Source organism: Cynocephalus volans, chromosome 2 (genome assembly GCF_027409185.1).
Source record: "Cynocephalus volans isolate mCynVol1 chromosome 2, mCynVol1.pri, whole genome shotgun sequence".
Lineage (NCBI taxonomy): Eukaryota > Metazoa > Chordata > Mammalia > Dermoptera > Cynocephalidae > Cynocephalus > Cynocephalus volans.
This window is the reverse complement of record NC_084461.1, coordinates 19,259,954-19,273,284: the sequence shown is the minus strand read 5'-3', so window position 1 is coordinate 19,273,284 and position 13,331 is coordinate 19,259,954.

Genomic DNA, 13,331 nt, shown 5'->3' with positions numbered 1-13,331 from the left:
ATGAACACATTAAAAACATGAAATGGCATCTTCAAATAATGCTGCTCTATCACAGCTGTTCTCCACACACCAATGAAACATCTGACCACAGGCAGCATTTAACACAGCTCTCAGGAGGACACTTTGTTATTTGCAGTGAGAAAAAAGGGAAAATGAAGCCGATTTGTCAGTGGCAGAGATGAGACTCTAATATGTTTGATTTACCATTTCTGGGTTCTTTCCACCATTTATCTTATAAAACACAAGCATCCAGTTCATAGAGACCTTATGCTAGAAATCTCTAGCTAGGAGTAACAGGTGGCAGCTAGGGGGGTGGTCGGGACATGGAGCAACAGAGGATTAATATTCTGTATTTATTCTTTCTCAGAGCTCCTAAGTATTTGAGAGGCTTTGTAGCATACAAATTTGTAAATAGAAATAACAGATTATAGGAGTCAACAACTTTTATTTTCAATTTTGTTCTGTGAGTTATGAGATTTGGGGTTTCACCAAACGTTGAAAAAGAATATGTATGTATATATCTGTACAAACACAGATATTAATTTGAAGCAATATTTTTACAGGAAATACTTCATTATCTCCTCATAATTTTTAAAGATAAATAGAAGCCTACCAAAATATGGATTATAATACATATTTAAAACAAAGAGGAAATGAAATTTCAAAATGTATTATTAGTACATGAAATAAAATAAGGATACAAAAATAATGATTTCCTTTCAAAATGTGTAACTCAAAATATTGGTTTAGTTGTTCAGTTGTCTCAAACATTGATTTGATTGCTTTTGTGTGTGCTTTAAAAATCAGTTGTTTATGTCTTTTACAATCACTAAATTAGTCTGCAATCTGACTATCGATAACAAGGAAAATAAAGTGCCTTATCTTGCATTATGTCAAACCATAATTATATGAACATTTGCACACAGTTAATTTTGTTTTTATTCACTTACAAATACTTGCTGGGTAGGGATTATCATTATGTTCAGGATATGCCTGATTTGCCAAAAGGCCGGAAATATCACTCAGCATACTAAGTTCTCTCAGCAACCAAAGTACATTTAGAAAGAATAAAAATGAAGTATTTTCATCATTTGAAGAAAAATATTAGCTAATTTTAAGCACTTGATATATGCAAATTTATACAAACAATTTAAATATAAAAGACATCATTTTCAGTTCATTTGATATTTAAGGGATCGTACCTACATGATCTCTTTGATGTATAAAGATATAACAACCACAACTACTTGAAGTTGATACGACAAGCAAACAGAAAGGACATTGTTGGGGGGGAGGGGGGGGAGGGAGAAGGGAGGGAGGTTTTGGGGATGGGGAGCAATAATCAGCCACAATGTATATCGACAAAATAAAATTAAAAAAAAATAAAAAATAAAAAAATAAAGAGAAAAATAAAACTGATGCTCAACGTCTTCCATTAATCTAATTTTCAAAGTGAACAAATTTCTCAAATTGCAATATAGAAGTACCACAATTCTAGACCTCAGTAAGAAAATTTAAGGAAAACCACCTAATTCTAGTCTCTGTCAAAAAAAGCAATTGGAGAAAATAGTATTTCAGGATCAGTGTCTAAATTCTGTACCATACATATGAGGTAATTCAAAAGTTCATGGTAAAATGAAATACAAAGATAATATTAAGCTTTCCATAAACTTTTTGATGTGCTCTCATACACATCTTGAGGTAATTTTCTTCTAGAAGGCTCTATACTACCCTTTCCTTGATCAAACATTATACTATCATGAAACCAAATTGTTTGGGGAAGTCACAATTGCCAAAGGAAATGTTATACATCAATAATATCTGGGATGCAGAGGATAGTATTACTTCCCATTTTACATTATTACTATGACCTTACTTAAGTCACATTTGAAAAGGGTTGGTTTGTTTGTCTGATAATTATTCAGTAGTAGGAAAGCTTGGCATTTTAAGTTGGTCCCTGTGGTAGGCAGAATGGCCCCCAAAAGACATTCATTCTTTAATCTCTAGAACCTGTGAATACATTATATGAATTTGGAAAATGAATTTTGCAGAGTAGTTAAGGTTAAGAATCTTAAAATGAGAAGATTAAATGGGAATATATCAGTGGGGTCCAATGTAATCACAAGAACCTTTAAAAGAAGAGAACTAACTCCAGTTGGAGGAGAAGAAATTCAGCAGAAGAAAAGTCAGAAAGACTCAAAGTATGAGAACTTAACACACCATTGATGGTTTGAAGATTGAGCAGCTGAAGTGACCAGGAATGCAAGTGGCCTTAAGGAGGTGAGAGAGTCTCCCAGCCAATAGCGAGCCAGGATACCACAGGGACCTTGGCCAGAAAGCTTGCAAGGAACTAAGTTCTGCCAATAACACAAATAGTCTTAGAAGTAGATTCTGTCTTAGAGCTTGAAGATAAGATCCCTGGCCAGCCAACACTTTGATATTGGCCCTGAGAGACTTGGAGCAGAGAAATCAGTTGAACCACCAGGACTTTTGATCTACAGAACAGTGAGATAATGTGATTGTGTTGTCTTAAACAAGTAAATTTTTGGCAATGTGCTAAAATTGGAAAAGAAAACAAATTCATTTACCCACAGGAAAGAATGAACTTCCAACTCTGGATTATAAGAAAAACATACTCCATTATAGTCATTCTTTGGTTGGCTATGAATATGCTCACAACTAATTTTAATCTTTATCATCAAAGCTGTTTGGAGATTTCTCTTTTCCTAATTTTTAAAATAAATTAATCATGTTTGTGTTTTTATCAACTTTTAAAAAAATGTATTAAACTGCAATATCCTATTTAAAAATAAATGGAATATATCTATATAATAAAATTAGCATTATGCTTTTATTCATACTTTCTCCCATTGTGAAATATTTAAATGGTGTTTATAGGCATATACAAAACACAAGGTAGGATTGTTTGTGACAGACATAAATTGTATTTCATAACCTCTACCTTTGGTGACAGCAGATTGATTTTTTTCTTGGGATTTACCCCTTTTGCTTTACATAAAATATTGATGGTAGTGTCATAGCATACAGTTGTCCCTGGATATCTGCTGTGGATTGGTTTCAGGACCTCCTGCAGATATCAAAATTCATAGATGTTCAAGTTTCTTATTTGCATGTGACCTGTGTACATCCTCCTCATGTGCTGTACTCTCTTCCCCTGGTTGACAGAGATGCAAAGGATTACTCAAAGCCCATTTCTTCTGAGCAGTGAGAAACCCCAAAGGGGTTAATTGCCAGGAACCCTCAAGAGAGAGGCATTCCTCCTCGGGAAATTAACCCTGAACTGGGGTTCTTTCTCAGTTATTCTCCAGGCCAGAAAGTTACAGAAAAGGAACAGAGGTGGAATTTTGGCAAAGTATAGTTTAACAAAAGAGGCTGGTAGCATCAGTGAAATAACAAACTGACAGTCCATAATGCAATTTGCAAAAGGTTAAGTCAATCCACCAACGAAAGCTTGTTCTTAGCAAATACTGTCTTTTCCTACAACAATTTCCTTAGTATTTTTACATAACAATCAAATAACTTTAGGTTAACCTATTCCAAGGGCATCTGTCCTGGAGCCAACAAATTTGCTGTGTTACAATTCTTTATCTACAACAGAGACTTTAGCCTGGGGAAAGTTTCCTGTCTTTTGCAAGTTTAACATTTCTATGTGTAATTTTAAAAGTTAGGCTAAACCTGAAACTACAAGGCTTTGGAGGCTAGGCCCTGTGAAATACATTTGCTTTATAAATGTTAGTACACTCCACACTCACGTATACTTTAAATCATTTCTGGATTACTTATGATACCTAATACAATGTAAATACTATGTAAATAGTTGTAATACTGTATTGATTTTTATTTGCATTATTTTATTTGTCATATTGTTTATTTATTTATTTATTTTAAAATATTTTTGATCTTTGGTTGGTTGAATCCATGGGTACAGAAGGCCGAGTGTATTGATTACTTTAGTGAGGAGAATATCCTCTGAGCTCTTTGGAAGAGTATAATTAATTGGCAGATTCTCTGCTGTTACATAATCCTTTCTAGTATATCCATGTAGGTGAGCCTATTAAACCCATCTTCAATATTTTTCCTAGGATATTCTGGCATCTCCGCCTAATTTACTGTTAACTGTTAATTTTTATAAGGTTTGTCGAAACAAAAATTGCACTGGAGAAATTAAACAGATAAGGATTCAAAGGTATTGTGTTAGAGACTAGCGACCAGAATGCAACATGAACTCAATGCCACTGAAACAAAGGGGAAGGAAAGATTTTAAGAAATGGAGCTGGCTGGAGAAGAGAGGATCTCAAGCCATGTGTTTTTATTGATTTGCCTTATCCTCCAGAAAAGTAAACTTTCTCCTATTTTCATAGTTTTGTAAATTGGATCAATGGCCCACTGAGAAAGTTGGGCTTCTATCCTCCTATAGAGCCTGGGAGATAGGGTTGTATCTTCGTTAATTTCACACAGTTGGTTACTAGGTCCTTAGGAAAATATTTTTGGGTTGTCAAACTGTAGAGAGGCTGTTAAAAATATTTACATTTCAAAAAGTCAGAGAAAGAATTTATAATTAAGAGTTTTCTCAGTTCAGTTCTCCAAGAAAAGGGTAATCAGGGGACTAGAGTCGGGAAGTAGCCTGTCTAAAGTTAAGCCAAAATGAGGAAAATGTGAAGGATGTCTTGGTCAGTTTCACTGGCATGTTAAGAACATCTCCAAGTGTCCTTGACCAGAAGTGGAATCCTGAATCATGGCTGAGTTTCCCCAATGTAAATAAACGAGCCTGTGGCGCACTCGGGAGGGTGCGGCGCTGGGAGCGCGGCGACGCTCCCAGCGGCCGCGGGTTCGGATCCTATATAGGAATGGCCGGTGCACTCACTGGCTGAGTGCCGGTCACGAAAAAGAGAAAAAAAAAAAAAAAAAAAACCTCTCCTTAATTAGTTTACAATCTACACCCCTCCCCCGCCTGGCCACACACACACACACACACTGGTTCAGTACACTTGTTACCTATTTGTGGACATGTTTTCCTGGTGCCCGCAAGTACCTATCCAGGTTCTGCAAATCCTTTGGTGAATAATCTCTTTCTTCCTCTTAATATATATCCCAACAGATAGACATGGACTCCCTGTGCTTAAAATGAGAAACACTAAATCCACAAAACAGAACCAGAATACCATAGCAGGATGAGGGGTTCGACATGTATACCCATGCTTGCAAAAATATGTTATTAATTTCCACAAGATTTTCCTTTCCTTTGATTAAGCAGAGACAAGTTCCTGAAAAACAATGTTGAAACAGCTATAGCTGGAAATTCCCCAACTGACCTTCAGTAGACTTTCTAACACCAGCCAAATTCACAAACATTCTTTCCTGATAACCAGCCAGAAACCACATACCAGTTTCAGCTAGTTTATAGAGACTGCTTAAGTCATTCCTGTGCCCTATGGTTCACCTTTTGACCTAATGAGCCAAATTCCATGTTATTTTAATAGTAAATCTCCACCCCAACATGAACATGGGATGTATGTTACATGTATGTTTACCCACTGCACATATGCTTGGTTTCCTTAATAAATTCATAGAATTTCCCTGAACCTGCAGCATATGTACATAAAACTGACTCTGTGAGACATAAATATCACTTCCTCCTTCCCTTCTTTGGAGCATTTGCTTTTGGTCCCCAAAAGTTGCATTCCCCAATCTGCTGATTGTCTCTTTTTCTGAAAGTAAAGTTTGTTTGTTTATTTTTCCTTTTCTTTTCTCTGTAGATCACATGGTCTTAATAAGCAAGCTAGGACAGTGCTTGCCTATTGAGCCAAGCTAGGACCGAACCCTAGTTCCAGGTAAAGAACAGTGTGACCTGCAATGTTGTCCTTAAATCTGAAATATCCTAACCTATGAGCTTGTTGAAATGCATATTTATGATGCCACCCTGACTTATCAAATAGGAATTTCTAGAGATGGGAACTGAGACACTTTATTTTAGCAATGTAGGTGATTTTTCTGCATAATTAAGTCTGAGAACTACCAATCTAAAAATGATAAGTGCAGATGAAGATCACTATTGAGGAGGGCAAGCATCATCTTGTAATTCATCCACTTCAGGTGAGCACTTTGCTTCTTTTCCAGATGAAGGGTCCTCTATATAGGATGCCCTCTCCCAACCTCATTGAGGCTTAATCCTCACTGTAACTGTTGAAGGTGGGAAATCCTATTATGATAATTAAAAGGTGGGGCCTTGAAGAGGTGATTAGATTGTAGAACCATGCCATAGCAAATGGATTAATAATCTTTTCTCAAAGGAAGATATATGAATTGCCAATAGACACATGAAAAAATGCTCAACATCATTCAGCATTTGGGAAATGCAAATCAAAACCACATTGAGATACCATCTGACTCCAGTTAGGATGGCTAATATCCAAAAGACTGAGAATGATAAATGCTGACGAGATTGCAGAGAAAAAGGAACCCTCCTACATTGTTGGTGGGACTGCAAAATGGTGCAGCCTTTATGGAAAATGGTATGGAGGTTCCTCAAACAATTGCAGATAGATCTACCATATAACCCAGCTATTCCAGGGGAGGGGTGAGGGACACAAAAAACTACATTGTATATTGATAAAATAAAATTAAATAAAAAATATATATATATAAAATTTTTTAAAAACCCTAAAATTTACAATAAAAAAAAAATAAGAATGGCGGTCAGGGGTGTGGTTCTGAGGGCTTTAAAATGGGAGCACAAAGAGTCTGTACCTCTCTGCTCCACCCTTTAATTCCATGTGATACTCCTTGGTCACTGTTGCCACCACCAAGGCCTTCACCATCTGTGTTCCCTGGACTTTGGACTTCCCATCCTTTGAAATTGTAAGCAATAAATTTTGTTTTCTTTATAAATTAACCAGTTCCAGGTATTTTTTTATAAGCAACAGAAATGGACTAATACAAAGGGAGTCCTTCATTCTACAGTAAAGAGGATGGGCCACTTCTTATGCTTGGAGGGGTCAAAAAAACCTGTGGGTTCAGGTTTCTCAAGAACATTTACCTAGATATTCCTGTCTGAGGTCTCAGAGTCTTACCTCTTCCATATCAGAGTAAATATTTTAGTATAAAATTTCCTGCAGGGCTGAGAATTGACCTTCTTTTACAAGTGGCTAATTTGTAAGAGGAAGCTCTATTTAAACAGAGCATCAGCATTTTCTGAGATGATAGTTGCCTGCCTTAATTTTTTTTTTTTTTTTCTTTTAGAGCTTCAACATCAGTCAGGACCTTCCAATTGCCTTATCTGTTCCTATAATTACTTATAATTGCCTTTTAATAGCATTTCTCAAGTACTTCAGTGATTATATAGCCCACTATAACCCTTCTACCTTTAGTTACTAAGCATTGCACTACGTAAGGACACAGCCTTGGACAGTGAATTTATAAAGAAGAGCAACACAATATCTGCACGTAATGGGTAAGAAATGGCCAGAAGGGGTTTTCAAGGGATGGTACATTCAATTATTAAACAGGACCCTGTGTACACAGGTATTCCTTGCATTGTATTAGAGCCTTACGCTTCTGTTATAAATGTTGCTTTTCATGCAATTCCCATATAATGAGAAAAGAATTTGCCTGAAAATTTTTCTATCTTGCCTTCTTTGAAGTCTTTTTGAGGAATGTGGAGCTCCTTTCATAAATTATCCAAACAGTGCTCAGAATGTCAGAATGAAGCATTTTCATAATTGCATTAGCAATCACTCTTAGTTGTTAGATATATGGAGAGAATCAAATGAAATCTTTTTTTCTCAAATATGTAGGATATTAGTTCTAGATCTAAATTTTAGCTCTCTTTTCAACTGGACTACAATGCATTTGTTCCTGTACCTTTCTTTTTTTTTTCTTTTTTTGTTCCTCTACATTTCTAATTGATGTAATAATTTTAACAGTATTATCACTTGTAAATCCTAAGTCAGTATCGGCTCCTAGCATCATGTATAAAAAGGCAACATAAAAACAAAATTTATAAAGTACATTTTCAATTTATAACTTCTTGATTTATGGCATATTGCAAATTATTTTTGTTACCTTGTTCTTTATATAAGTAATATAAAGCATCAGTATTTCATTGGCAAAATGTTTTTTATAGTAATTTAAATAAAAATTGCATACAGTCATGTACTCTATGTATTCTCTTTTTCAGTAAAAAATGTCATTGAGCATAATTACAAGAATTAATGACCTTGCATTAGTGTGGCTTTAAATCAAGCAAAGCCTGTAAATTATTTTAATTGCAGCATCCAGTTAAAATATTTTGGTCAATGAGCCTTTACAAATTGTATTAAAATCTGCAAAAATATTTTTTCTGTGATATATATCATGCTAACATACATTTATGATGGCTGACTTTAAAATACAATGTTTCCTTTAACCTTTTCTTCTATAATTATGCATTTATTTCTCAACTTTGAATCTGAGAAGACAGCCTAGTCTCAGACTCTCTTGGCACTAAAAGAATAAAAACATTGTGAAAAACTCTTCTTCAGACACCTAACACATTTTCCAGTCAACTAGTAAGACTGCCCACTCAGGCAGGGGTAGTTCTCTACTGCTGAGTAACAAATTACCACATTTAGTAGCTTTAAAAACCATACATTTATTATCTCACAGTTTCTATGCATCAGGTGTCTAGCACATTTTAGCTAGATCTCCATTCAGGATCTCACAAGGTAAAAATTAACATGTCAACTGGGTCATCTTTCTAGAGCTTGAGGTCCTCTTTCAGGCTCACATTATTTTTGGCAGAATTCAGTTCCCTCTGCCTTCAGTAGTTAGGTCCCCATTTCTTGTTCTCTCTCAGTCAGCAGATGGTCTCAGCTTCTGGAGGTCACCTGTGGTCCCTTGCCACATGGCCCAGAGCATGGCAGCTTACTTTAACACCAGCAGGACGATATCACTCTTCAATCAGCTAAGATGAAAGTGGGACTAAAGAGTTATGAACAGGGAAATTTGGCAGGAATGCTGTAGATTGAATTGTGTCCCTCAAAGTCCATGTATTATAAATTTAATCCTCACTGTGACAGTGTTCAAAGGGTGGGAAATCCTATTGTGCTCATTGAAGGGTGAGACCTTGAAGAGGTGATTAGATTATGAGGACCATGCCCTAGGATACTGCTCCAATCACATTTCAGCCACCAGAAGAAAATGGTTTCCCCCTGGTTCAAAGAAAATAATGTTTTGTCACAGTTAGTCCACAACCACCAAATTGTAAATTGGTTAGTTTTTGCACTTGAATGAAATTAAGATTATCACTGCTAGAATGGATCTTTATGGTCTATAAAAGAACAGAAGGGACAAATAATTTCTGAGAATTTCTAGTCATGAAACAATTTCCTGATTTATTAAATATCTGAATCTTAAGCGTGGACTATCTCCTCACACCTGATATCATGTTCTCTCGTGAAGACACATACACATTTCCCTCTTGTGAATCATTTCCCTCTTGTTCACATAGCTATGGCCCAAAATAGAAGTGAAATTATCAACTCTTGAGAATAATTTTTCACTTTATCATTCTATCCCAATATCTCCCTAACACATTCACCTCAAGGTTGATAAATGTTTGACAATCATGAAAAAATTAGAGAAATGTGTTGAAAACTTTCACAATGCAAATCCCATCTCCAGAATGAAAGGGACAGTACAGGAGACCCATCAAATGACAACCAACACAGCAGATAGTAAAATACGAGGGCAGAGAAATATCGTCTTCAATCTGTTTTTACTTTATGTGTAATTCATTTGATAGTGTTAGAAATGTAATCATTTTTATCAGGTGTGATAAATAGTATTTGACCTACTAGTACCACCCACTGAATACTTAAGTTCATGTATTTCAATAACTTCTCTGATAATTAACCACCTGGGCAACATTTGCAAGCTTTCAAGTTGTCATTTTGGGACATGAATTAGTGTTAGCATACACATAAATCATGACAGCAAGTCAAGAGGAACTGAAGACAGAGCAGCTGGTTTCCGAATAGTCATATCACCAAGTAAAAAGGGGGTTGCATTTATTCAGGTAAAATAAATAGAATCTATTTTAACATACTTTTAACTATTTTATTTTTTGTTAAATTCTACCAAAATCACTGTTCCTAAAATAAAACCATTGCTGTTAAAACTAAGGGATTACAATCATAAACAAACCAAAGCTTGTGATAATGAAACCAGAGAACACTCAATAATGAGGACCTCACATCTCAGAATATCAAATTATTGTAAAGTAAGAGTGATTATAATTATAGGTTGATGCTGTTATATTATTATTTCTGTGTGCATATGAACGGACAGTTTTAGGGATCAGAAGCAGTACATATTACAAAAATTTGTCTAAGTCATTTTGAAACTTTGTTTCCCTTTGGGAGAGAGAATTTACTTTGATATAATATCCCTAAGTAAACACATTTTCTAGCTTCCTCAGAGAAGTTTAGTTATATCATAAACAGAATCATTAGACTATCTTTATAGCCCTAGTTTCTTCTATTTTATACCTCCTTTCGAAATAATCTATACCCCAATTTAAGTTTTTATGTAGTAAAAATAGAGAATACCCAACAGTACATTAAAATGAATAAAATAAATCTATTAGCATTCACTTAATTTTGTAATTTTATCTAAAAAGGTATAATTGAATGTGATTTTTTGTGTTTGTTTATTTTTTAAATCAGGCACATTTTATTTCAGGTGTTTTAGATGGATACCTGCTCTTAAAAATTTTACTATTACTTATTCAAAGCACTTTATCTAGTTTAATAAAACTGGATAGAACAACACATGAGTTTTGAAGAAGTTGAAAAAAGAATCCTCTGCAAGTAAAAGATACTGTGAAACTGTACAGTTAAAATACTGTAAATCAGAAATGGGATAATAACAGTGATAGCTAGTTTTTGGATACACTAGACTTCTTAGAGATTAAAAAAATAATAATTAATGAAAATACAATAATACAATAAATAAGAAAATACAGTAAATACTAAAAATACAGTAATAATTAACAAAAATACAATAATAGCCAGATTTAATTTAGGCAGGTGCATTGAAGTCCCAGGTATATTTCTTCTCCTCACTAAGACTTCATGAATGAAAATAAGTATGTGTAAAAGGTCTAGAGATTTATTCAGACAAAAAGACAAGACAGGGGTCTGGAAATGCAAAGGCAGAAAATAGGCAAGTAGCAATTAACATAGCAGACAGCTCTACGGTGCGTATAGTGTGTGCAGAGGTCAGACCAGGAAAGCAGGGCAATTATTGTCACCCATGTCCAGAAAGGCTAAAATGCTGAAGAGCCAGGGTCATATGTGAGCATGAAATACTCAGCACATAAATGGAGGATCTGTATCACAAACACCAGTGACACCCTCCTGGTTAAAGGCCTGTATAGAAAAAGAGTGGAGAGATTAATAGGTATCAAGGAAGATGCTGGTTGATATTAAAGAACTGACTGGACATTTAGAAATAGCCACCTTCGAAAACCAGCTTCTGTCATGATACCACTTTTCTTTTCTCAACCCTAGTGGGAAGTCTGAGGATCCTTCTCTAGCAAACCTAGAAGACAATGGAGAGATTTCATCTACTGACACTTGGGTGTCCCCTTGCCCTGTCAGCATTGCATGAAATCAACAAAGTGACAAGTCACACCCTTATATAAAGATCTCCCATTAAATATTGTTAGTGCATCACCTCTAATTTATGCATTCATTCATTCATTCATTAAATATTTATGAAGCATGCATCATGGCCCAGTAACTGTTCTTGGTGATTGGGATATGTCAGTAATTACGAGTGAGAAATATCACTTCTCTTATGGTATTTACATCCTAGTTTGGGAAGAACAACAAGAAACAGACATACGGACACAGAAATTATCTAGTAATAAGTTCTATGAACAAAGAAAAAAAGTGGAATAGTTTAAGAAGCTTCAGGAGTACTGGGGAAAGGGGAAGCAGTTATAATATTATCAGAATGACCAAGGGAGGGCACACGGAGAATATGACATTCAAGCAATGATTTTAATGAAGTGAGGGAATTCACATGTGGGTATGTCAAGGGAGAGAATTCCAGGCAGAGGGAATAGGTAGGGCTAACGATGTGAGGGTGAGTATGTGGACCATGTTTGAAGAGGAGCAACGAGGTCTCTGAGGCTGGAGGAAAGTAAGGGGGGAAATGGTTGAATATAAGGTAAATGGGAGCTAGGTATTCTATAAAGAATTTAAAACATGAATACACTACCAAGGATCTGGACACACAGGAAGTAGTCAGAAAGTACTCAGCATGGAAAAGGAAAACATAACACAAAAACTATAAATATAAGCAAAAGAAAATAGAAATAATAAAAGCAGCAGGAGAAATGAACACAAACCAAAACAACATCAACACATCTCAAGATGTGAAAATAAATTCCATCCATAAAACTAGAAGAGTGTGCCATTTCCATTTGTGTAATATCTACATCTAGGCTCGTTTTCACGTTTCCACATACTACAGACAATTCTAACAGTGTTGAGGGCAAAAAAAGCTCTTTAAATATGAGTCATTTAAATTTGAGATTGAAATTGAAACTGAACTTTCCAGCATCGCTGTATGATAAAGACTGAATAAAACCTTCACAGCTCTTACAGAAAATGATATTTAAGACAGAATTCCATTCCCAGCAAATTACTTATCAAAGATGACAAACAAAGATAATGCTGGGAAAAAAGGAGTGAAAATAACTATTTCCAAAATCTTTTTTAAGAAGACATGTTCTAGTATAAAGAAAGCTTCCCCAAGAAGGAAGAAGACCTAATATCCTCAGGAAACAGTGTCTCCAACACAGCAGAAGTGCCCACATACAGCTGCATAGGAATCCTAGAAAACATTCACTTTAGCATATTCATTATCAACATATGTTGTACACTGGTGATGGTAGTCAATGTTTAACCCCAAAACATGTATAACCAATTATGCTTTAACATAAAAAAAAATTTTAAATAGCTGTATATAAAAAATAAATAAATCTTTCCCCTTTCCAACTCAAAAAAAAAAAAAGAAAGAAAACAACCAATTTAGCTTGGGGCAAGACTGTGAGGGCACCAGGTGAAGAGGCCGTGGGGAAATGGGGAAAAGTTGATACAATAGGTAGGCAATACTACAGAGGAAATAAGAGAGCATGAGAAATCAATTAATATTTATATGGAAACGTATGCAAAAGAATAAACAAAGCAAGTAATAACTCAAGAAAAATCTGTATGGAAATTGAAAAAATCCTATTTAGACTTAATGGAATAATGTTTACA